This window comes from Aotus nancymaae, unplaced genomic scaffold (assembly GCF_030222135.1).
Source record: "Aotus nancymaae isolate 86718 unplaced genomic scaffold, 86718_ANA_hifiasm-v0.15.2.pri h1tg000014l, whole genome shotgun sequence".
NCBI lineage: Eukaryota > Metazoa > Chordata > Mammalia > Primates > Aotidae > Aotus > Aotus nancymaae.
In genome coordinates this window covers 20,342,679-20,370,643 of record NW_026988425.1, presented here as the reverse complement: position 1 = coordinate 20,370,643, position 27,965 = coordinate 20,342,679, and the positions used below count along the sequence as shown (strand labels likewise).

The following is a 27,965-nucleotide window of genomic DNA, read 5'->3' as shown; positions in this document are numbered from 1 at the left end:
CCAATTCACTTAAAAAAAAATTGAGTTGAAATGCTCACCTCCCTTTAGTTTTCTTTAATTTTTTATTCAGAAAAATGTCCAATATGTTGAAAAATAGTGCAGCTAATACCTACAAACTTAAAACCAATTCATCACTCTCCCTCTCTCTCTTTCTCTCTCACTCTGTCCTCTGTCTCTGGACAGCAAGTAGCAGATATTATAAAATGTCCTCTCTAAATATTTCAGCATAATTCTTAAATAAGAAACATTCCCCTGTACCCTGGTTTTCTACTGCCATAACAAAATACCACAGACTGTGTGCTTACACAAGAGAAATTTATTTCTCACAGTTGTCATGGCTGGAAGTCTAACTCAAGATTTAAGGAGATTTGGTTTTCTCTGAGGCCTATTTCCTTGTCTCATAGATAGGCATCTTCTGGCTATGTCCTCACAAGGCTCTTCCTGTGTGTTTGAGTGTATGTGATGTGGGGGGTGTGTGTGTGTGTGTGTGTGTGTGTGTGTGTGTGTCACTGGTGCATCTTCCTCTTTTTTATTTTGTTTTTAATTAACACATAATCATTGTACCTATTTCTGGGGTAGAGTGTGAAATGTCAATACATATATAGGTTGTGTAATAATCAAATCAGGATAATTGGCATATCTGTCACCTCAAACACTTGTCATTTCTTTGTGGTAAGGACATTAAACATATTCTCTTTCTCAGCGCTTTGGGAGGCTGAGGTGGGCAGTTCACAAGGTCAAAAGATCGAGACTATCCTGGCCAACATGGTGAAACCCCATCTCTACAAAAAATATAAAAATTAGTTGGGCATGGTGGTTGCATGCCTATAGTCCCAGCTACTTGGGAGAGTGAGGGAGGAGAATCGCTTGAACCCGGGAGGCAGAGGTTGCAGTGAGCTGAGATCTCGCCACTGCACTCCAGCCTGGCAACAAAGCGAGACTCCATCTCAAAAAAAAAAAAAAAAAAAAAAAAGCTCTTGTCTAGATATTTCTGCATATACAATACATTATGGTTACTATAATCACCCTATAGAGCAATAGAATATAAAAACTTACTTCTCCTATTGAGCTCTACTTTGTAACCATTAACCAACCTCTCATGAGGACAACACTTCTAGTGGATTAGGGTGTTAACCTTCTGATCTCATTTATTCATTGTTATCTCCTTAAAGACCTTGTCTCAAAATCCGGTCAAAAAATAAGTTTCTGCTTTTGTATTTTTAAATTTAATTAATTAATTAACTTTTATTTTAAGTTCAGGGATACATGTGCAGGCATGTTATACAGGCAAACTGTGTCATGGGCCTTTGTTGTACAGATTATTTCATCACCCAGGTATTTAGTCTGGTACTCATTTAGTTATATATCTTGATTCTCTCTCTTCTCCCATCTGTGCCTTCAGATAGGCCCCAGTGTGTGTTGGTCCCCTCTATGCGGTCCATGTGTTTTCATCATTTAGCTCCTACTGATAAGTGACAACATGTGATATTTGGTTTTGTATTCCTGCATTAGTTTGCTAAGAATAATGACCTCCAACTCCATTCACGTCCCTGCAAAGAACACGATCTTGTTTTTTATGGCTGCATAGTACTCCATGTTGTATATATAGCACACGTTCTTTACCAGTCTACCATTGATGGACATTTAAGTTGATTCCATGTCTTAGCTATTATGAATAGTGCTGCAGTGAACATACGTGAGTATGTGTCTTTATAATAGCATGATTTATGTTCCTTTTGGTATATACCCAGTGATGGAATTGCTGGGTCCAAAGGTATTTTTGTTTTTAGGTCTTTGAGGAATCTCCACAGTGTCTTCGATAATGGTTGAACTAATTTACACTCCCACTAACAGTGGATAAACATTCCTCTTTTCTCCATAACCTTGAAAGAATCTGTCATTTTTTGACTTTTTAATAATAGCCATTCTGACTGGCATGGAATTATATTTCATTGTGGTTTTGATTTGCATTACTTTAATGGTCAGTGATATTAAGCTTTTGTCATATGGGGGACACAATTCATTCCCTAAAATCTTACCTAACAACAATACCAGTATTCCATATAAGAAGTGTAATAATAATTCTGTATCATAAAATATTCAATTTATATTCCAACTTCCACATTTTCCTTCAAAATTTTATAGCTAGCTGTTTCTATTACTCAAGATCCTATTGAGATTCACATTGCAACAGGGTGGTTTATGTCTTTATTCATTTTTTTTAAATAAAGAAACCTCCTGCATCATTTTTTTCTTTTACTTATCTTTCTTTATTGTTTTACGTTGATTTTTTTTTTGAAGCATTCAGGTCATCATCTTGTTTAATGATTCACATCTGGGATATGTGTGAGTGGTTCCTCATGATCAAATTCAGGTTCATGTTTTTTTGGCAGGCATGCTTCATAGGTAACGTGTATTCTTATTGCATGTTAGCTTATCCTAGTATTATTGAGTCATCTTTATTTTGGAATTCTATACATTTTCTTTTTCTCCTTTTTATTTGTACAAATATATAGGGTATATGTGCAATGTTGTTACACTTATAGATTGCCTAGTGGTCAAATCAGGGCTTCTAGAGTATCTGTCACCCATTAAACTAATTTGTCATTAATCCCCTGACTTTTACCCCCTCACCTTTTTAACTCTACAATATCTATTATTTCATTTTCTACATACATGTGAATATAATGTTTACACTCACTTATGAGTGAGATTGTATACTATTTGTCTTTCTGTTCTTAGCTTGTTTCATTTAGGATAATGGCCTTCAGCTGTATACATGTTGTTGCAAAAGAAATGATTTTTCATGACTGAATAGTATTCCACTGTGTATGGATACTTTTATTTATTCCATATATATTCTATTATGAATATTGCTGTGATAAATATTAAGAATGAGGTGTATTTTTGATATATTGATGTTTTTTCCTTTGGGAAAAGTAGTGGAAGTGCTAGATCAAATCGTAGTGCTATTTTTAGTTCTTAGATAACTATCAATACTGTTTTCATAGAGACTGTACTAATTTATATTCTCATCAACAGTGTATGAGAGTTCCCTTTACTCCACTTTTTCACCACTATCTGTTTTTTATCTTTTTATTAATGGCCCTTCTGATTGGGATAAGATGTTATCTCATTGTGGTTTTGACTTGCATTTCTTTGATGATTAGTGATGTTGAACATTTTCACATTTATTGGTTGGCCCTATGTATACCTTCTTTTTAAAAATATCTATTCCCGTCCTTTTCCCACTCTTAATGGAATTATTTATTTTCACTGTTGTTGGTGTTCAGTCATTTGTATTACTTCTATATTGTGAATATTAATCCTCTGTTGAGTAAATAGTTTGCAAATATTTTCTCCCATTCAACAGGTTGTATCTTCACTCTGTTAGTTTTTTGTTTTGTTGAGCAAAAGTTTTTTAGTTTAATTAAATCCCACTTGCTACTTTTTGTTGTTTCTGCTTATGTGGTCTTAGTCATAAGTTTGTTGGCTAGGCCAGTGTCCAGAAGAGTTTTTCCTAGCTTTTCTTCTAGTTCTTCTAAAGTTTTAGTTCTTATGTTTAAGTCCTTTTTGTTGTTGTTGAGACAGGGTCTTTCTCTGTCTCCCAGACTTGTTTGCAGTAGGTAATTACAGCTCACTGCAGCCTCATTCTACTGGGTTCATGATCCTCCTGCCTCAACCTCCCAAGTAGTTGGGACCACCACCATGACCAGCTAATTTGTAACATTTTCTATGGATATGCGGTCTCTCTGTGTTTCCTAAGCTGGTCTCAAACTCCTGGGCTCAAGTCATCTTCCCATCTTGACCTACCAAAGTGGCAGGATTATAGGTATGAGCCACTGTACCCAATCTGTTTAAGTCTTTAAACTATATTTAGTGGCAGGAAGTTCCACCTATAACAATCAAGCAAGAGAAATAAATAAATGACATTTAAATTGGAAAATAAGATTAAATTATCCCTGTTTGCTGAGGATTTGATCTTATATCTAGAAAAAACTAAATATACCACCAAAACCCAAAGGAAGACAAAGCATTTTACCAAAAAGATCCATATGTTCCTTGCAGTACCATTCACAATAGCAAAGACATGGATTCAACCTAGGTGACCATCAACAATGGATTAGATAAAGAAAATGTGGTATATATACACAATGGAATACTATCCAGTCATAAAAAATGAAATCTTGTCATTTGCAGCAACATGTAGGCAGCTGGAGGTCATTATCCTAAGCAAATTAATGCAGAAACAAAAAAATAAATGCAGTATGTTGTCATTTGTAAGTGGGAACTAAACACTGGGTACTCTTGATATCAAGATGGGAATGATAAACACTGGGGACTACTAGAGAGAGGAGAGAACGAAGCGGGGAAAACCCGAAAACTACCTATTGACTACTCTGCTCACTAACTGGGTGATGAGACCATTCATACTCAGACTTCACTGTCACACAAATACTCATGCAACAAACCTGCACATGTACCTCATGAATCTAAAATAATAGTTGAAATTAAATAAAATTGACAGGTTTGATAAATGAATTCCATAATGTTTCAGGATACGAAAGCAAATTACAAAATTCAGTCATGTTTCTATATGTCAATAATGATTTATGAGAGGGAAATCAAGAAGACAATCCCTTTTACAATAGCTACAAAACAAAACAAAATTCCTAGGAATAAATTTAACCAAGGCAGTCAAAAACCTCTACGAGGATATCTACAAACTATCGTTAAAAGAAATTGAAGATGGGCCGGGCACGGTGGCTCACGCCTGTAATCCCAGCACTTTGGGAGGCCGAGGCGGATGGATCACGAAGTCAAGAGATCGAGACCATCCTGGTCAACATGGTGAAACCCTGTCTCTACTAAAAATACAAAAAATTAGCTGGGCACAGTGGTGCGTGCCTGTAATCCTAGCTACTCAGGAGGCTGAGGCAGGAGAATTGCCTGAACCCAGGAGGCGGAGGTTGTGGTGAGCCGAGATCACGCCACTGCACTCCAGCCTGGGTAACGAGCGAAACTCCGTTTCAAAAAAAAAAAAGAAGTTGAAGATGACACAAGCAAATGGAAAAATATTTTATACTCATGAATTGGAAGCAATCTATAGATTCAATGCAATCTCTATCAAAATGCAAACATCATTTTTTACAGAATTAGAAAAAAAGTCCTACAATTTATATGGAATAAAAAAACGAGCCCAAATAGTCAAGACAATTCTGAGGAAAAAGAATAAAGCTGGAGTCATCACATTGATTGATTTCAGATTATATTACAAGGATCTAGTAACCCAAACATCATGACATGGATATAAAAATTAACACAGAGATAAATGGAACAAAACAAAGAACCCAGGAATGAAGCCACATATTACAATGAAGCCACAAAGTTAAGTGATCTTTGACAAAAATGACAAGAATATACTTTCGGGAAAGGATCTCCTTTTCAGGAAATGGTACTGGGAAAATTGGATATGAAACTGAACCCCTAGTTCATGCCATATAAAAATTCTGTACATCTTCTTTAAACCAATAGTGCCTTATTTATTATCTATATGACTAAAATATCCAAATCTATATCTAATATTCAAACTCTGAATTGCACATTTATAAGTTCAGTAGATTGGCTTTGTCTAACCAGATGTCCAACACTTGAATTTCTGATTGCTCAAAAATGAACGTATTATGTGTTCCTTCCAACTCCTAAACATGTTCCACATTTTGTTCTGTCATGTTTTTAGTCATGAGGTTATCTTTTACTAATTGTGTAAGACACAATATGAAACATAAGCTCATACCTTCCTGAGTTAATTTAATCCTGTGTATTTTACCTATGTTGATGGCTCATATATCTTCCCCTCTTCCTTTTTACTATTTAGATATAAACATACCTAGGCCAGGTGTGGTGGCTCATGCCTGTAATCCCAGCACACTGAGAGGCCGGGTTGGGCAGATCACTTGAGGCCCAAGTTCGAGACTAGCCTGGTCAACATGGTGAAACTCTGTCTCTACTAAAAATACAAAACAGCTCAGCCAGGCATGGTGATGCATGCCTGTAAACCCAGCTACTCAGGAAGCTGAAGCAAGAGAATCTCTTGAACCTGTGAGGCAGAGGTGGCAGTGAGCTGAGATCATACCACTGCACTTCAGCAACGGCAATGGAGTAAGACCTTGTCTCAAACAAACAAACATATGTACTTTTTCTTTTCTTGTACTATAGCAATAGTGTAACTGTAATTTCTATATTTATTTCCTATCACCTCAAATCCAAATTGCTGCCAAAAGGAAATTTTTAGACTGCAAAGCTTTCAGTTTATTTTCCTGCATAAAGCATTCTCTAGTGTATTAGGATTCTTCAGAGAAATAGAACCAATAAGCTAGGTAGATAGAGATTTATTACAAGGGATTGACTCACTCAGTTATGGAGGCTGAGAAGTCTACAATCTGACATTGGCAAGCTGGAGACAGAAAAGATGGTATTGTTTGAGTACGAACCCCAAAGCCTGAGAATCAGGGGAGGCAATGGTGTAAGTCACAGCCCAAGTCAAAGTCCTAAAACCAAGAGTGCCTGTATCCAAGAGGAGAGGGTGGATGTCCCAGGTCAAGCAGAGGGTGCATTTGCCCTGCTTCCCCTTTTTGTTTTATTTAGATCTTCAACAGATTTGGTGATGTCCACCCACATTTGTGAGGTCAGTCTTCTTTACCACCGATTTAAAAGCTAATTTTTCCTCACATTTCTGAGGTCAATGGTCTTTACTAGCTGCCAGTTCAAAAGCTGATATTTTCCAGAAACACATTCACTGACACACCTGGAAAAAATGCTTTTCCAGTTTTTAGGGCATCTCATAATCCAGTCAGGTTGGAATATGAAATTAATCTTTACATCTTGTCTTTTATCACCAATAACAGTGGTGTTCAAGAAAGGGTTCACATTGCTCTGGTAGTGTAAACAACCATTATTGTACAGGCATAAAATATTTATATTTTTTATTTTAATTTTTATGCATGAGTATACCAGAAAGCTACACTCAGTTTTCCAGTTATTTAAAAATAACTATAAATTTTAAAAAAAGGTTTTGATATTCCTTCAGTCTTGGTTTAAGTCCACGTTTTTAGCTTACCATAATCTTTTACATTGCACCTGTGCCTTATTTTTTGGGCATTCTGAAATAATCTGGCACTTTCAGTTTGAATGTTTCTTTTGTCTAACAGAAATTTTGTACATCCAGACAATTACAAAACCGCAGATTTATTCCAAAGGAGTTTTGCTATGTATATTTTTTTCAAAAATAATAACACACTATTGGTATCCATAGAGAAAAAAGTAGTTTATTTCTTTTCCTTGGACTTTTCTCTTGACTTTTAGGAATATTTTTCTACTAATGAAGCACTCTATTTTTCTCTATAATAATAGGGAAAAAAAGGTTGTCTTTTCAGAGAAGTATGAACTCTGACAGGCGGTGTAGTTAGAGTAAAGGACATAAATATTAGGGAGGAAATATAAAATAAATGTAATTTCAAAGTTACTCATTAACTGTAGTCCAATATGAATAACTGATGTGTTTTCTTGGGGAAAATTGGAATAATGATGACATTTGTTTATCAGAGATTCAACAGAGTTTATTTAGATATCTTCAGGTCATTTTAGTCATCTCTTGTATCATTATCCATATATATTCTGAGATCATTTTTCTTTTCTTTAAATCATTGTTCTTATTGCCAAAAAAAGCATTCTTGGGAAGCTAGTCATCACAATAGATTTGTCAACCAGTAAAATGGAGAATTTAGACTGTGCTTGATGAATATCTTAGCTCACATTCCTGCTGGGCATAAAAATCTACTCAGTCTGTCAAAAAGCCACTAATTCTATGTCACTCTAAAGCCAGATATTTTTAATAACCAAGATTTTGAAATGTAAAAACATTGGACTTATTTTATTATGTATGACTTTTTAAAAATAAATAGTTGATTGTTAACCATGAATTGGATCATATAGAAAACTTTAGATACCTAACAAGAGTTCTCCACTTTATGATGTTTTGTTGTGGTGGTACTTTTTTTGTTTCTGTTTTTCAGAAAGTGATTTATTTAGGCAGACAAAGAGAAAAAGGAGAGAGAAAAAGATGAGAACGTTTTCATAAAGATTGTAGAAGGGTGTTGTGCTGGTTCTATGTGTCTTTATGTACGTAGATAACTACATCAGCTATATTTCCCATTGCCAGTTTTACATGATCTAATGAATATTAAAATGATGCTTCAGAATTAGCATGATACAGAATGGTAAAAAATTTGATATTACATATATATATATATATAAACACTATTAAATTAAATATCTTAATATTTAACTCATATCTGACTTTGGGCTATCATTTACAACTTGTAATTATTTGCTGAAGTAATTGTGTAATAATTATGCTAATAGTTACATTTTTATGCATTGGGATAATTTTAAAGCACTTTTTGATTGAGATTCTTTCGAGAACCCAATATGCAAACTAGTAAATCGGTCAAGAACATCAATATCTTCAGTGGCAGCATTCACTGTCTCATAGAGTATTGATGGTCTGGTTGTAGTATTAAAACTAAAGCATTATCATATCTGTAGTTAGCACTAACTAGGTTAATAACTCAGAAAAATTATCCACATGTATTAAATTAAAATAATTATGAGGCTCTTTTGAAGCATAATTTTAATTGATTGCATTTGTGGCACTTTTACATTGTTTATTAATTCCTTTTACAAAATAAATATTTCAAAAAAGTTTACTACAAAATAAACACTGAGATTAAAAAAAATACATTTTAATGACTATGTATGAGTAGAATTGATATGCAATTTATTCTACACACTGTTATGTGTTTGTATTTTTATATTTAGGTAAATAAAATTTAAAGTACCATAACCTTTTCCTTAGCCAAGTAGTAAACAATACAAGAGCTCACACCTGATGAAAATTATAAAGTCCTCTTCTCCAGCCTATGCACAAGAAGGTGGATTGTTTTTGATCCCAGTAGAAACATGAAAATTATCCACAAAACAATGTTAGTAATATTTCTGGTAAAACAGGGGTTAAATTTCAAATCCAGTTGATATGTTTATAAAATAAGTGAGAGAATAAGAGTAGGTGTATTAGTATTCTCTAGTGGGACAAAATTAATAGGAGATATATATATATATATGTATATACACACACACACACACACACAGAACTAATATCCATATATACATATATATGAATAGTTTATTAAGTATTAACTTATACTATCACAGGTTCCTTCAATAGATCATCTGTCAGCTGAGGATCAAAGAGAGCCAATCCGAGTCCCAAAACTGAAGAACTTGGAGTCCGATGTTCTAGGGCAGGAAGCATCCAGCATGAGAGAAAGGTGTAGGCTGGGAGGCTAGGTCTGTCTCATTGCTTCACGTTTTTGCCTGCTTTATATTCCCTGGCAACTGATTAGATTGTTTCCTCCAGATTAAGTGTGGATCTGCTTTCCCCTGCCCACTGACTCAAATGTTAATCTCTTTTGGCAACGCCTTCACAGACACACCCAGGATCAACACTTTGTATCCTTCAATCCAAGCAAGTTGACACTCAGTATTAACCATCACAGTAGGTAACAAAAAATAATGGGCACCCATAACTCTACTAAAAATCATTAATTTGGATAAAAATTTAGGCATTGAAATGTTATGACCATGATATCTTTATGTTATTCAGTTAATAGAGTAAAAAAAAAAAAAAACAAAAAACCTCTTTGAGGTCATGTTTTTCTCCAGCAACACCATTTCTATATAAAACATTCTATTATCACTAAATCATCAGTGAAAAAATGTGATTATTGCTGAAATGTGACATAAATGTAACAATATAATAAAGTATATTCACAGTATTTTCCCATTTTTTTTTCCCTTAGATAGGAGAATGGAAAGTTAAATTGAAAAATGACTTCTGTGAACATTGTTAGTGTATTTCACTACATTATAGTATAAAAGTTGTCCTATTTAAAATTTATTATCTCAGTTATCTTTTCTCTTCACTGTAAGGTGGGTCAGTTTGACCAGAACATTTGGGGATTATATTAGGTTTTAAGAACTGAGGAAAGTTCCATAGAGAACATTGTGAACTGATTGTATATACATATGTCAACATTTTGAATGATGCAATTTTAAAATATTACTTCATCTTTGTTCAGTATTTCATGGAATTTTACCTTTATAGATTCTAGAAATTGAGTAGAATTTCTATAATCTACTCAATTATAGAAAGCTACTGGCTGTGCTTCTCTTCAAGGTAGAAAATAGAATTAAGCCAGGCTCAGTGGCCTATGCTTGTAGTCCCAGCTACACAGGAGACTGAGATGGGAGGATCGCTTGAGCCCAGGAGTTCTGGGTTGTAGTGCGCTATGCTGATAGGGTGTCCGCACTAAGTTTGGCATCAGTATGGTGACATCCCAGGAGTGGGGGACCACCATGTTGCCTAAAGAGGGGTGAACTGGCCCAGGTCAGAAATGGAGCAGGTCAAAATTCTCATGCTGATCACTAGTGGGATCGTGCTTGTGAATAGCCACTGCACTCCAGCCTGGGCAACATAGCGAGACCCCGTCTCTGAAAATTAAATAATATGAAAAATTATATAAATAATAAAAAAAAAGAAAATAGAATTACTACAATGTTCTCTGTTAAGGAAAGAACTCACAGCTCTGTAGCGTAGAACGGTAGACTACTACATGCCATGGTGTCTGGTCATTTCTATGGCATCTTACACCTGTAGTGAGAAATGCTAGCATCTCATTGCAGCATCATCGATCATTATTCATACAGAACACACATGCTTGTTATTAGGTTATTCATCCACTCTTTGTATTTACAATTAAATAAAATATTTAATGCCTACAGATACTTTTAAAATCATGATGAATAAAAAAAGTAAAATGATAATTTGTTTATTCACCAATCAGCTGAATCTCTCTAGGTTCCTCTCTGATCCCTTGTTCGTCTCTCTTACATGGAATAATCAATAAGAAGCAAATACATTTTTTGTCTTCCCTGTTTCAAAATACTTAATGTATTGATTACAATAATGATTCATGCCATTCAGAGTTGAACTAATTTAACTTAAAGTATATATGGATTAAGAACACATTCATAAGTGTTCTTTTATTCTCCAATATATTTTCTATCAAAAAGTTAACCTCTCTACTGACTTTCAATTACCATGAGACAGTAGTTTTCACAATTTTAGTCTTAGGACAACTTTAAGGTCTTAAAATGTATTATAAGCCCAAATATATTTTTCTATGATTTGTATGAGCTAATATTTATTATATTATGAATTAAAAACTAAAGATTTAAAAATATCAATTGACTAAATTATTTAAAAATAATACAGATATAATATGTTCACATAAGTATTTTAAACACACACTTTCCAAGTGAAAAAAATTAATAATAAGTTCGTCATTGTTTTGCATTTTTTGCAAACCTCTTTAATGTTTGCCTTATGGCATAATAGAGCCAGTTGAATTGTTACATCTGCTTCTATGTTTCAATCCTTGCAATATGCTGTTTAGTTGAAACACCATACAAATCTAATTTTATTCAGACAGGTAGTTGAAAAGGGAGGCATTTTAAGATTCGTTTAAAGACAATTGTGAGGTTTTCAAACAGTACATCCAAACTCCACAATTCATAGTTTTTATTAAGTTTAATTGCCAAATGGAACCTAAAACTACCTTATTAAACTTTTATAATTTATTAATTGAAATCATCATTCAATCTTACACTTTGAACACATTTTTTACCCATTTATTATTTGTAACATTTTTTACTCATGCATCAATTATTTAAAAAAAAATTTCTTCACCAAGATGTATATATCTTTCAATATGGACACATAGTCTTTTAAAAATAACGTTTGCTAATATGAATAATCTCATCAGGAAATTTTTAAGTCTTACAATTCTGTCAAACTCATGGGGCAAACACGAGCTTTACAAAATTTTGCATTTGTTTGAAATGTAGAATGTTATCACTGGCAACAAATGCTGACAAGTCGTTTCCTTGAAGAAGCAGGTTTCTGTTCACAGTCAAAACATGTCTACCAAATGCTCAACTTGAAGCAATCACAATTTTTTTCTGACACTATGCGAAGAAAAACTAGGTAAAAACAATGTTGCATGAGGTAACAGGTAGCGTAGCTCACAGTTCACAACTCAAAATGCCACACATGTACTTAGCTTAATAACACAGTATTAGAGCTTCCTGCATATTTCCTATTTCTTCTACACAATGAATACAAAAAAATGATGCATGCCCCAGGGTACACAATTGTGTGTGTGTGTGTGTGTGTGTGTGTGTTTATATTTTTTATCAAGGAGAAATTATCTTTATTTCTCCCTTCTTTCTTTCCTTCCTTCCTTGCTTCCTTCTTCCCTCCCTCCCTCCCTTTGCTTCCTGCCTTTCTTCCTTCTCTTTTCTTCCTTCCTTCCTTTCTTCCTTCTCTTCCCTTCCTTCCTTCTCTTTCCTTCCCTCCTTCCTTCCCTTCTTATTCCTTCCTTCTCTTTTCTTCCTTCCTTTCTTCCTTCTCTTCCCTTACCTTACCTTTCCTTCCTTCCCTTTGCTTCCTTCCTTCTCTTCCCTTCCTTTTTTCTCTTCCTTTCTCCTTCCTTCCTTCCCTCCCTCCTTCCCTTCCCCTTCTTTTCTTCCTTCCCTCCCTCCATCCTTCCCTTCCCCTTCCTTCCATCCTTCCTTCCTTCTTCTGCCTTTCTTTTTTCATTTTTTATATTGCTTTCTTTCTTTTTTAATCCTCTCTTTTTTTCTCTTCTGCTTGTGCAATGTTGAAGTATACATGAGTTTTAATATGGTTTAGAGCCACTTTCTTGATGTATGCAAAGGCACCAGTGTTTCTTATATCAATTAATTGCTTAGCTGATCAATTTTTAACTTATGCATACAAATTATATATATTTCTAGCATACAAAATGATACCTGATATACGTAGATCTTACTGAATAACTTAACCAAGGCATCAGTATTTTTATCCACCATCATTTTTTTATTGCATTTTAGGTTTCGGGGTACATGTGAAGAACATGAAAGATTGTTGCATAGGTACACACGTGGCAGTGTGATTTCCTGTCTTCCACCCCTTCACCTATATCTGGCATTTCTCCCCATGCTATCTCTCCCCAACTCCCCACCCCCTGCTGTTCCTCCCCTATTTCCCCCCAACAGACCCAAGTGTGTGATGCTCCCCTCCCTGTGTCCCTGTGTTCTTATTGTTCAACACCCACTTATGAATGAGAACATGTGGTGTTTGATTTTCTGTTCTTGTGTCAGTTTGTTGAGAATGATGGTTTCCAGGTTCATCCATGTCTCTACAAAGGACACAAACTCATCATTTTGATGGCTGCATAATATTCCATGGTGTATATGTGTCACATTTTCCCTGTCCAGTCTATCATCGATGGGCATTTGGGTTGGTTCCAGGTCTTTGCTGTTGTAAACAGTGCTGCAATGAACATTCATGTGCATGTGTCCTTATAGTAGAACGATTTATAATCCTTTGGATATATACCCAGTAATGGGATTGCTGGGTCAAATGGAATTTCTATTTCTAGGTCCTTGAGGAATCGCCACACTGTCTTCCACAATGGTTGAACTAATTTACACTCCCACCAATAGTGGAAAAGTGTTCCTATTTACCCACCGTCATCTTTTTTTTTTTTTTTTTTTTTTTTTTTTTTAGCATCGCTGTCACTGTCAACACAGTGAAAACAGAAAATACATCATTTGATTATTACAAAAATAGTTTCAACCTCAAACACCCCTGACAGGTTCTCGGGGATCCCCATAGGTCTAGGGACTACATTTCAAATAATACTGCCTTAATTTTCTATGCTATATTCTTAGTACCTTAGATTGTACGCAAATGCGTTATGGAAGAACAACATAAAACCTTACATAATTTAAGGAGATATTTTAATGAAAATTTTATAGAAAATATTACTATTGAGTTTAGGTTCTCATTATCAAGTCCCTTCCAACATTGTGAAAACACATTGAAGAGGACTGACCTAGTTACTGCTCTGTGAGTCCTTTAAGGCAGGGCTTCTAAATTATTGTCACTTACAGACATAATTAGCACATCTCATTAGCTAATGAAGATAATGACCATTAAAATTCTCTCCAATTTATGGTTTCCCCTGTATCACAATTTAAAAACAATGCTGTTTAAGGGTAATAACAAAATTGGCTTACAAATGACCCCTACACTAACAAGCAGCACCTTGTATCAAGGAGCAAAGGATTATTTATTCATTGCATCCTAATGATATTATATACTGGAGGTGCATTGCAGATGACATTGCAATGCTATTCAGTCAAAACAATCTGAATTATCATTTTTAGTGTGAAAGTACAAAGCCACACCACACAGAATGTAACTATTTTTCTCTAGCAATCCTTATTTACAAAACATTTATTGTTCATTTCTACATTTCAAGTATTTAAATAAAGGATAAACAACTATTGATATAAATAGTCTACAAAAGCATTTCATAAGTAATCTTATTTATAACTTGTAAATGCTCTATTTTTCAAACTCCTCATTTTGTTTTCTCTAAAAATGTATTTTCCAGGTTTTTGTTAAGTACAATTTAAGAATATATGATAATTTTATATTTTGAGATGGAATCTCGCTGTGTAGCCCAGGCTGGAGTGCAGTGGCTCACTGCAACCTCTGCCTCTCGGATCATCCTGGTTCAAGCAATTCTCCTACCTCATCCTTCCAAGTAGCTGGGATTACAGGCACAAGCCACCATACCCAGCTAATCTTTGTATTTTTTAGTAGAGATGGGGTTTCACCATGTTGGCCAGTCTGGTCTTGAACTCCTGACCTCGTGATCCGTCCACATTGGCCTCCCAAAGTGCTGGGATTACAGGTGTAAGCCACCGCACCTGACCCTATGACATTATTTTAAAAAGTTTTATAATTGTTAACATTCTCAAAAGGATAATATGGAATGAAAGACTGTTTGGGAACTACTGAAATAATGCATTTATATTTAACTATTTAAGCAAAATGTTCCATTAGGAATTTATGGATTCCTAATATCATTTTGAGAGTAGATGCATTATTTGTCTATTACCATATAACAAATTATCACAAATGTAATAGGTTAAAACAGCATCCAATTATTTCATAGTTTTTGTAAATCAGGCCTATAGGTCTGAGTTAGCTTGCTGTCACAAGAGTAAAAAATGTGTTGGTCATGATTATGATCACACCTGAGGCTCAAAGTCTTTTCCAAGCTCATTTAATTTATTGAAAGAATTTAGTTCCTTGCAGTGGTAGAACTAAGTTTCCCATCTTCTGCTGGCTGTCACCCAGACGTCACTTTCAGCTTCCAGAAGTAGCCCTTAGGACCTAACCAAAATAGCATCTTACTTCTGCAAGCCAGCAGGAGAATCAGCCTGCTATGATGAAGTATTACAACATAACATAACATAACATAACATAACATAACATAACATAACATAACACAACATAACGTAACTTAACGTAACATAACGTAACATAGTGTAACATAACAGACTCACTATCCCAACATATTCTTAGATCCTGCCCACACTCAAGGAAAATGGTTACACAGTACCTGTACAATGCAGGGGGGTGGAGTGGGGGTGATCTGCCACTCTCTGATACAGACTACTTAAGTCTTTCTGAAATGCAAAACATGTCCACCCCCTTTCAGGGTTCCTGAGATTCTCATTCCATTACACCATCAGCTCAAGGTACAGAATCTCATCAAAATATCATCAATTCAGTATAACTTCTACATCAAATCCAAGCGTATATAAGAGGCCTCAATGTAATCCATTAACCATAGCTCCTGGAGCACAATTCTCTACCTGTGAACTTGTGCAACTTAAGAGATAAGCTTAATTAGATCCCATTTTTCTATTTTGGCTTTTGTTGCCATTGCTTTTGGTGTTTTAGTCATGAAGTCCTTGCCCATGCCTATGTCCTGAATAGTATTGCCTAGGTTTTCTTCTAACGTTTTTATGGTGTTAGGTCTTACATTTAAATCTTTAACACATCTGGAGTTAATTTTTGTATCAGGCATAAAGAAGAGATCCAGATTCAGCTTTCTGCATATGGCTAGGCAGTTTTATTTAAATAGGGCATTTATTAAATAGGGAATCCTTTCCCCATTGCTTGTTTTTGTCAGGTTTGTCAAAGATCAGATGGTTGTAGATGTGTTGTTATTTCTGAGGCATCTGTTCTGTTCCATCGGTTTATATCTCTGTTTCGGCACCAGCACCATGCTGTTTTGATTACTGTAGCCTTGTAGCATAGTTTGAAGTCAGGTAGCATGATGCCTCCAGCTAGTTTTTTTTGCTTAGAATTGTCGTCACTATGTGGGCTATTTTTTGGTTCCATATTAAAATTAAAGTTTTTTTTTTTTTTTTTTTTTTTTTCCAGTTCTGTGAAGAAAGTCAATGGTAGCTTGATGGGGATAACATTAAATCTATAGATTACTTTGGGCTGTATGGCCATTTTCATGATATTCATTCTTCCTTACCATGAGCATGGAATGTTTTTCCATCTGTTTGTGTCCTCTCTTATTTCCTTGAGTGGAGGTTTGTAGTTCTCCTTGAAGAGGTCCTTCACATCCCTTGTTAGTTGTCTTCCTAGGTATTTTATTCTTTTTGTAGTAATTGTGAATGGGAGTTTACTCATAATTTGTCTCTCTGTTTGTCTGTTATTGGTATATGAAAATGCTTGTGATTTTTTCACATTGATTTTGTATGCTGAGACTTTGCTGAAGTTACTTATCAACTGGGATCTTCTAAATATACAATCATGTCATCTGCAAATAGAAACAATTTGGCTTCCTCTTTTCTTAACTGAATACCTTTTATTTCTTTTTCTTGCCTGATTGCCCTGGCCAGAACTTCCAATACTATGTTGAATAGAAGAGATGAGAGAGGGCATCCTTGTCTTGTGTCAGTTTTCAAAAGGGAATGCTTTCAGTTTTTGCCCATTCGGTATGATATTGGCTGTGGGTTTGTCATATATAGCTCTTAATATTTTGAGATATGTTCCATTGATACCTAGTTTATGGGGAGTTTTTAGCCAAAAGGGCTGTTGAATTTTGTTAATGGCCTTCTCTGCATCTATTGAGATAATCATGCAGTTTTCATCTTTAGTTCTGTTTGTGCTATGGATTACATTTATAGATTTGCATATGTTGAGCCAGTTTTGTGTCCCAGGGATGAAGCTGACTTGATAGTGATTGGTAAGGTTTTTGATGAGCTGTTGAATTTGCTGTGCCAGTATTTTATTGAGGATTTTCGCATCAATGTTCATCATGGATACTGGCCTGAAATTTTTTTCAGTTTTGTCTCTGCCCAGTTTTGGTATCATGATGATGTTGGTCTCATAAAATGAGTTGGGGAGGATTCCTTCTTTTTCTGTTGTTTGGAATAGTTTCAGAAGTAATGGTACCAGCTCCTCTTTGTACCTCTGGTAGAATTCAGCTGTGAACCCATGTGTTCCTGGCCTTTTTTGGTTGGTAGGCTATTAATTGCTGCCTCAATTTCAGACCTTGTTTTTGGTTTATTTAGGGCTTCAAATTCTTCTTGGTTTAGTCTTGGGAGGGTGTAAGTGTACACATCAATGATAGACTGGATAAAGAAAATGTGGGTCATATCCAACATGGAATACTATGGAACCATAAGAAAGAATGAATTCATGTCTTTTGCAAGGACATGGATAAAGCTGGAAACCATCATTCTCAGCATACTGACACAAGAACAGACAGCCAAACACCTCATGTTCTCACTCATAAGTGGGTGATGAACAAGGAGAACTCATGGACACAGGGAGGGAACATCACACACTAGGGCCTGCTGGGGGATGTGGGGCTAGGGGAGGGATAGCAGGTGGTGGGGGTTAGGGGATGGATAGAATTAGGAGAACTATCTAATGTAGATGACGGGGTGATAGATGCAGCAAATCACCATGGCACGTGTACACCTATGTAACAAACCTGCACATTCTGCACATGTACCCTAGAACTTAAAGTATAATAACGTTAAAAAAAAGAGAGACAAGTTATTGCCTCCCAGCTCTCCCAATTTATAATGGTGGGATAGGGATAGAACAATATTTATAAACATTATTTCAAAAATAGGAAAACAAGAGATGAGCAGCCATAACCAGTCCCTAACACCCAATCAAGAAAATCCTGCATTTCAGAAGTAGTCCCTTATACTTCTGAAATGCTTCATTTGCTTGATTGGGGTTTGAAGCTTATCTAAAAGCTGTGGTTCTTGGTTGAGAAAATCTGTAAGGCAAACCCTTAATTTATTGAAAGGGACATAGTTTGAATTAAGTCTTCTTGACATTTTAAACTGTCCAATGTTTTAACTAAAGGTTGTGCAGTTACACCTCCACTTTTTTTGTTGTTGTTTATGAGACATACTTTCAGCCGCCATGTTTGGCAGGAATTTCTTGCCACTTGGAAAGGCCAATAATTTTTTTAAAATCATCTACTTCTATTCATGTCTACCCTTTCCTCAATCTATCTCTCTTCTCTCACATTTTACTGTAAACTGCAAGAAGCCAGGCAGCATCTGCGGCATGTAGCTATACAGTTGACTCTTGAACAACACAGGGGTTAGGGGGACTAACCCTCTGCACAGTTGAAAATCCACAAATGATTTTGACTTCTCAAACCTTAACAATTAGTAGGCTACTGTTGACCAGCAGCCTTACAGATAACATATATAGACAGTTAACACATATTTTGTATTTCTATATATTAAATACCGTGTTCTAAAGTAAGCTGGAGAAAGCATGTCAATAAGAAAATTGTAAGAAAGACAAAATAGATTTACTATTTCTGAAGTGGAAGTAGATTGTCATAATGGCCTTCATCCTTATTGTCTTCATATTGAGTAGTCTAAGTTGGAGGAGGAAAAGGAAGGGTTGGTCTTGGGCCTCAGGGGTGGCAGAGGTGGAAGCAAGTTCACGTATAAGTGGAACTATGTAGTTTAAAACTGTGTTGTGGCCAGGCGCGGTGGCTCACGCCTGTAATCCCAGCACTTTGGGAGGCCGAGGCGGGTGGATCACGAGGTCAAGAGATCGAGACCATCCTGGTCAACATGGTGAAACACCGTCTCTACTAAAAATACAAAAAATTAGCTGGGCACGGTGGCGTGTGCCTGTAATCCCAGCTACTCAGGAGGCTGAGGCAGGAGAATTGCCTGAACCCAGGAGGCGGAGGTTGCGGTGAGCCGAGATCGCGCCATTGCACTCCAGCCTGGGTAACAAGAGCGAAACTCCGTCTCAAAAAAAAAAAAAAAAAAAAAAAAAAACTGTGTTGTTCAAAAATCAGCTATGTATCCAATCTCATCCTTAAAAACTGATGAGTGCATAAGCACAGGACACAGTTTTGCTAATACTTTTACTGCATATCACAATTCCATCTCTCATTTCGTTTTCAGTAACTTTCCTCTGAACCCTCCCCCAGAGGGCTGAGGGCCTGAGCATCTTCAAATCCAGTTTTCTAACGATTGGTTCAGGGGGATTTAGACTTTCTCTCTCGTGCTTCTTAAAATCCTTCCAGCTTCTACTAATTTTCTGGTTTCAAAGCCAGTCACAGTATTTTTAGGGGTGTGTTGAAGCAGCACACCATTTTCAAATACCAAACACAGTATTTGTTTTCTGTTGTGGGTGATAAATTATCTCAAGGTTTCCGTGGGTCAGGAGTTTGGACATGGTTTACCTAGGTTCTCTGCTCAGGGATTTTACTAGCAAAAATCAAGGTTTTAACTAGGGTTTGACTTCATATGGTTCTCAGGGTCAATATACCTAGAGTTCACTTTGATTACTCATGACAGCTTTCTCTGAGTTTTTTGGATGCAAAGCCAGAAAACTGCCACCTCTTCACTAATCCTGTAGTATTAGGGTATCTTAGGAGTCTCTGTTTCTGATTTAATGATATTGAACATGTAAGTATGTAAAATAATGATAATAAAAAACGTGCATGCCGTAAGAATTGAGGATTGATTTGAAAAATAATTTAAATTAAATACAAATAAAAATTAAAAGTTGTAACCATATATGTTATAGTTAATTTATTCAGGAATTAATTGGTGGATTATTGTGAATCCAATATAATGTTAGAAATACTTGAGGCCAGAAGTTTGAGACCAGCCTGGTCTCAAAAAGACCTTGTTCTCTAACAAAAAAAAAAAAAAGATTTTTTAGTTTATAAAAATAAATAAATAAATATGCAATAACAATTAAAAGGTTTCAAGAAAAGAAAAGAAATACTTATTTAAGGTTAAACAACATTAAAATACTCAAAATTGTGCAGTTTGACATTACAAACACAACTTTTCACCATGGTGGATTGCCCTTTCTGCTGTTTAAATTCAGTTATTGGAATGTTAAATAAAACCAAGTATAGTAAAGATGGCTAGCAAATTAAATGAGTAAATGTTTGATGAAGAAATAGTTATTGAATATGAATTTTCCTTAGAGGAGGACATGACTTGGGGAGAAAAGCTTACGTCAACAGAGATCTTCTGCATAGTTTTTTCTTACTGACACTCTTAAAGAGAACTTCTGATTTTTAAAAATAAAAACTTGAATTCGTATTTTTATTTGGCCTGGTTCTATAAAAACACAGTTAGAAAAATTCCAACAAAAGATTCTAATATTATGTTAGTATGCTGCCACGTAATATTGTGTTTTGCTGTTAATTCTGGACAACCTGCAGAGACTTTAGTTATTGTGACTGTATTATAAACCTGTAAATTGGAGACAGAATTGAAATGGAGTGCTCTGCCACATAATATAGAAAACTTTGAAGTAGTGACCTATATAATAAGTGAAAATACGTTTTGTACAACTACATATATATTTTTGACACATTTCTTCTCTGGTTAAGAGTATACTTTATTACTATTTCGAGATCTCAGACATGAAAATAAATACTACCGAAATTTTCTGTAAAATAATTGTTACCTTTTAAAACATTAGACACACTGAGATTGGTAAAGTAGAGGCAAGATAGTGTGATTTAAAGTGAAGTGAATTATACGTTTCTTAGTGGAAATAAATATTATAAATTTTTTCTTGAATACATTTGAATGGATTGTTTCATTACATTTAAATAAATGCCTACAATGAATTGTTTATTGGTGGCATTTCCTAATTGACAGTTTTTCTCAATATGCTAAGAACAATTATAACTTAATATTTCATTGTCAGATATTAAACAGTTACATAAGGAGACTGTATCACAATTATAGTCAGAGCTGTGCATTGGGCTGTATGCACTGCAGGGGGTGCTGCTTTTTCTATCGTAGCAATAGAGCCGTGATAAAATGATCAGCCACGTGCTTTTTGCCTTATTTCCAAAGAGCCTATATTATTCTTAGCAGAAAACGTGAGCTATGTATAAATAGGTCCACACATACTTAAACATGAGTTTCCATAGAGTAGATTATTCTAATAACTTAATTCTTAAAATTACTACTTGAAAATGTTTGCTGCTTCTCACCCCAAATCATGTGAACATGAGTTGCAGTGTACATATTCTGCATTAGTAATGATTAACACCAGTTCCTAATGGCAGTACACCTGAACACTGTATCATCACTAGTTCCTGGAATTAAACTTGGAAATGAATCACATCAGATACCATTTATTTCTTTGTTTTAGGAAGGCCATTTGGAAAAGGTCCATAGAGATGGTCTAGTAACCCTGAAGCTTATGAGTACCGTGTGTTCTAATAGAATCTGAAAGTTTTGCCCTGATAAGTAGATAGAGGATGATGTTGGATCATAGAGAGATAGATAGATGATAGATAGAGACAGTTAGATAGATAGATAGATATCACCAAATTACTACAAATCTCATTTTTCTCATAGTACTTCCAGAACATCACAAGCTATTTTCTCATCTTAAGATTGCTATTTCTCATTTCCCTGACTTTAAAGGATCAGTCCTTAAATTTTACTCCTTAAGTAACCCCTTCCAGGCACTTGAGACTCCATTCGACTCCAGATTTTTTTCTCCTAGATACCAGTCATCTATTTTGACACTTCTACTTTGATGAACATTGATACTTCTTAACTTCTGTCTTCATAGCACTTAAGATAACCTGATATACAACATATATTTGCCTATTCCTAGTACAAATAATAATGTTTGGCACATAGTAGATACTCAATAAATAATTGCTGAATGACTGACCTATTCCTAAAGTATTTGAGGCATCAATTTGACCTCGGTAAGTGTAATTTGTATCAGTTTTAGGAAATAGAAATCATATATCAAATCACATTGCAACTAAGGACATGGTAAACTGATTTGGCCTACGAAGACTAGAGAATAAGCATAATTCTTAGGCCTTTTGCTTTTGGGTTCTGAAAGGGATTATTATCTTCTGAGAACACATATTTACCTCTTAGTTTTCTTCTTTCAATATTGACTTTACAATGTCAACACTTCAATCCAATAGGCATTACGTTTTGTATATATACAACATATACATTATCTTGTATAATGCATGTAATATATACATTAGGGATTATAATCAAGTTTTACTTAATTTATTGGAGTATCTAATGGTCACTATTCTAGAATGATATATATTTTTATTGATTTACAATACTCCCTCGTTAATCATATTACACTTTAGGTTATACTGAACTTTCTTTCTTGCATCTCTATTCTCATCTTTCATATTCTCTTTGTTTGAAAGTGTAGTAGTTATTAAAATCATGAAACATTAAAATTATTAAAATAACTTTTATAAATATTATTTAATATTAGGCAAAAATCACTAAAATATATTTAAATATTGACCATGTTTAAGGCACACTACTGTTTAAATAAATTATGACACTGAAGTTAAAACTTCATGTTTTGAAGTAACCAGGTCAAAGAACAATACTAAATTGCCTATATCTACATGGCTAACACATGAGAGAGGTAAAATTCTAACTGTATATAGTCTTAAAACATCATGCCCTAAAAGGAAAAAAAAGTCTAGAAGTTCAAATCCCTCAAAAATTTATTTATTCAAAAATAGATTTGCTATCCAAACTCAGTTCTGTTTAATGTGTAACATAACAAATATGCTTTAACTATGCATAGATTTATACATGTTGAAATGTATGTTTTATATTTTTCTTTTATTTTTCTGCAGTACTGAACCCCTGCAATATATAAGAACACATATCATCAAACATTCCTGAAGTGATTTATAAGGTAAAACTTATAATTTCTGTTATAAATTTATAAATTTCTCTTCAAAATATTATAGGAATGTCAAAATTATTGTCATAGTTTCTCTTAAGGATCTTCTAGAGTTATAATGAATTTTTTAGCAATTTAGTATTGTCTGTGTTTTAAAATCACTCTTTAAGAAACTCAACTTTTATTATATATATAGGGTATATGTGCATGTTTGTTACCTGGGTATATTGTACCCAAGTAGTGAGAGTAGTAGCCAGCAAGTGGTTTTTCAATGCAGCCTCCTTCTTCTTCCCTCCCTCTTCCAGTGGTCTTCCACGTCTTTTGCTTCCTTATTTAGGCTCATGTATGCTCAATCTTTAGCTCTCATTTATAGTGATATCTTGCGGTATTTATCTGTTGCTGTTGTTGTTCCTGATTTATTTGCTTAAAATTACGGCCTTCAGTTCCATTCATGTTCTTTTTAAGGGCTGCATAGTATTCCATGGTATATATATACCACAGTTTTTTTAAATCTGGTCTACCATTAATGGGCACCTAGGTTGATTCCATGTCTTTGCTATTGTGCCTAGTGTTGTGATGAACATACAAGTTCATGTGTCTTTTGGTATAATGATCTATTTTCCTTTCGGTATATACACAATAATGCTATTGCTGGATTGAATGGTAGCTCTGTTTTAAGTTATTTGAGAATTCTCCAAACTTCTTGCCACAGTGGCAGCATAATTTACATTCCTACCAACATGTATAAGAGTTCTCTTTCCTTTATAGCCTTGCCAGGATCTGTTGTGTTTTGACTTTTTAATAATAGCCATTTTGACTGAGTGATAGAACACAGTCTAGGCTCACTGCAACCTCTACCTCCTGGGTTCAAGGGATTCTTCTGCCTCAGCCTCTTGAGTAGCTGGGAATACAGGCACTTGCCACCACACCCAGCTAGTTTTCTGTATTTTTAGTAGAGAATGGGGTTTCACCATTTTGGCCAGGCTAGTCTCAAACTCCTGACCTTGTGATCCACCTGCCTCGGCCACCAAAAGTGCTGGGATTACACACATGAGTCACTGGGTTCAGCCCAGTTTTTTTTTAATGAAAAGAGCTGTAATCATTTTCCTTGACAACTGGAACTAGGCAAGAAAGCCCATTTTCACCATTACTATTCAGCATAGTACTACAAGTGCTAATCAGAGCACTCAGGCAAGAGAAAGAAATTTTGTATTATTAGTAGAGAAAGAAACAAAAATTATCTGGGTGTAGTGGCATGTGGCTGTAATCCCAGCTACTCAGGAGGCTGAGATAATCCCAGCTACTCAGGAGGCTGAGGCAAAATGGCTTGCTTGAACCCAGGAGGTGGAGGTTGCAGTGAGCCACCAGATGGCACCACTGCACTCCAGCCTGGGCGACAGAAAGAGACTCAATCTCAAAAAAAAAAAAAAAAAAAAAAAAAAAAAAAACTAAGACTACAGCATTACTGAAACCTTTTTTTAAAAGGAAGTAGAACAATAATAACCAAAAAAAGGTGGAAGAAAAGATTTTTACACCAATTGTCTTTGTAAGTAGAGCCCTAACCATGTCATTATGTTGACTTTCTATTAAACCTCATTTAATCTTTGGCTCTAAGTTATTCATGAAATGCTATTGTAAAATATAACATTACGAGAGCTTGAATATCAAGAGCATTTAATCGGTGAAGATAGACTTGGTATTAATATCCCTGAAAGAAGGAATTTTTTTCTATTTTGGTTAGTCATGTTTGTAATTTTCATCTCAATTTACGTCCTTAAAAAAAATCCCCAGTATGGTAGCCAGCAGTTTCATTGTTAAGGATATAGGCTTTCTTTTCAGAAGAATGTTCACACTCTTTTCATTTATAATTTATAACAGTAAACATTTCATCAAAATTTTCTCCAGACAAAAGTCTCAAAAAGGCACATTTTCACTTTAAATTAATGATTGATTTGTCTTTACACTAGAATTCAAAAGATACCTGTTGATTTTTTAGTGAACTAGAACCATAAACTGCATTATAAGTTTTAAAGGAGTTTATAGTTATTTCATAATTTAAAATATTTTCCCAAGTTTAGTAGGCAATTAAATAAAAAATTATTTATTTAAATGAAATGAATGTCAGTACATAATTTATACACATTTATATTAAAACGTTACCTCACACCATTCTGATAAATTTTTTAAAATAATTTTTTGAAATCACATAATGAATTTTGCTTGATCACAAAATTTAATATTTACTCTTCCCTTTTGTCTTCACGAAAATGCTGAATACTAATATATCTACTTTTGTGCAGTTGATATTAGAAACAAAGATAAATACTTTGTTGTACTTTTCCAATAATACTTTAGTTGTTTTTCTTTATGTTTATTTCTGTGTGTCTTTCTTAATCCAACAGGTATCCCCTCTGTTTTTACATAAAGAAATTAAGCACATTGGATAACCTCATGCATGGCAATATGTAATAGACTCTGTAATTCTGTAGTCATTAATATTTATTTAGTTCATCCAGTAAGTGACTGGTGTTTGTAAACCCATTTACTCCTCAAAGTTACTGTGTGATTTAGGTGTGATTACTTTCTAGAAGAACTGTGGATAAAAGTGAAATGGTGTTATTTCTAAATATCAACTGAAACAAAAATATACATTTTAAGTTCAACATTTGCTTACACTTCCATGTTTAAGTACAAAGCAGTGAAACTCCTCTCTTGTGATCTGACAAATTAGCACAAAGCCTCTACCTGCAGAAGGTCACCCAGGATTGACTTATTTTTCCATTTGGTTTGAACTGGTAAAAACTCTACTTTCTAGATACAGTTGTTGAAAGATATATACTCTGTTTCCTAGAGAAGTAGTTCTGGAAATGGACATCAGGGACTTCTCTGTTTATGAGAAAAGAGGCCCTCAACTGCTTCTGCTGCGGCTTGTTTGGGTGCAGGGGTCCATGGCAAGGAGAGTTTATGCCTGTGTCTCCGATGAACATTTTTCTCTTGTCACAAAGCCATGGTAGATTTATAAAGACTTTCTATTCTCTGGGGGACAAAATCAAGCTGACAGTTTATGAGAAAGAGTATGATTATGCACTTTCAAGTATCTTGTACATTTGTTGATGAGCAGCATTATTCATGTTACATAACATCAAGCATCTCTTCTGCTTACTCAACAGTGTCAGCTGTTTAAAACATGTCTCATTGAAGAAATAACCCGGATCCAGTCTGTAGTAAATCTATCACCTCAGCATTTTAAGTCTCACCAAAATCTTCAATTTCTTTGAAAAATCACCTTATATGAGACTTCCAAAAATTTCAGTGATTACATACTTCACGTTTACTATACATAAATTAGTGGAACCCTAGTATGTGTTTATAAACAAATAATGATTATATTTTTGGAAGATTGCAAAGTGAAATAATTATCTATTGCGAAGATGTGGATAGATATTTTAGCAGTATAGTCTTCTTTGAGGTTTTTGCAAATTTTCTCATAAATTTTCCTGTTTCTAAATATTCTGCAATCTTCCACTTTAATTAAAATTCTTTTTAACTATTTCTACTACTAATTATTTAATTACTATCTATTATTGACAAGTCAGAGTGGAAAATCCTCTGTTTTAAACTACTAGAATTGTCCTTTTCCTAAAAAGATATCTTTCATTCATCTATTACAGAATACCAATTTCTTCTTACCTAATCTGTGGTCTTTACAGCTATAACTAACTAACCATATCAAGGAAAGTGTCTTTACCATATTTATTTATACATTTTATCTTTTTGCCTGCTCTCTTGAATCACCTCTTTCCCCAAGGTTAGTTAACTTTGCTTAGCAAAAGATAGATTCATATATAGTAATTATATTGAACTAAGGAAGGAAAGTAATGAAGGGCCAATTTTATAGAATATACCTCCAGAAATATTCATGGAGTATCAGGAATCTGAGATCTGATGAGGGAAGGAACAGCATCTTTACTCTTGGTCCATTTGCATGAACTCATTTATTGGATTAATAAAGTATTAGGTTACATGGTTGGAAAGGCATTAATTGTGAAGGAATGAGCTGTGGTTGATATGGCTCCTGCGGATGAGGAGATGGAAGAAACCCAGAAAGGATGTCGAGGGTGAGCTGAGCGTGAGGAAAAACCTACGTAGACAGGAGTGCAGTAGCTGATTAACCTGTCATGTGATGTTGCCTTGATTTTAAAAATTAAGGAAAACAAGATTTTCCAAATCCCAGGTATTTTCATGTTATGCATAAAAATATGAGATGCCAATTTAAAACCAATGTATTATATAATTTGCCTATAGAGTTTCATTTAATATTTAGAATAACCCAGTTCAACAGGTATCATCTCTGTTTTGTGGATAAAGAAACTAAACCTCCATTGATTGTGAATTTTTCTGGAAGTTATTCCTTGCTCTAAACCATCAAGAATATGAGATGTATATAGTTTCATACATCCAGAAATGCATCATGGTTGAGGTGATCTGGTAATCAAAGCCATTGGTTTCTTCTTAATTATGAATACATTATCATCTTGCTTGCATTTTTCCTTCCTGCATTTTTTCCTCAAGTAAAATAGTAGAAATCCTATTTCAAATACCTTCAAAGCACGTTCAAAATGTTTATGAATTTTTTCCTGCCTAGAGGTTTATACCTTTGATTAAATTCTCAATA

At 34.7% G+C, this 27,965-nt stretch overlaps 1 protein-coding gene across 7 annotated transcripts in view; it reads left to right on the top strand.

Moving 5' to 3' along the window:
* Positions 1–27,965, top strand: part of CDH18 (cadherin 18) — a 1,109,085-nt gene that overhangs the window by 285,279 nt on the left and 795,841 nt on the right. For 6 of the 7 annotated variants that reach the window (XM_064375899.1, XM_064375898.1, XM_064375888.1 and 3 more), the window contains one exon: positions 23,241–23,302. The exons of the other annotated variant lie outside the window; for it this stretch is intronic. The gene's annotated coding sequence lies outside the window, so the exon portion shown is untranslated. The remainder of the gene's footprint in view (positions 1–23,240; positions 23,303–27,965) is intronic. 7 annotated transcript variants of the gene reach the window in all.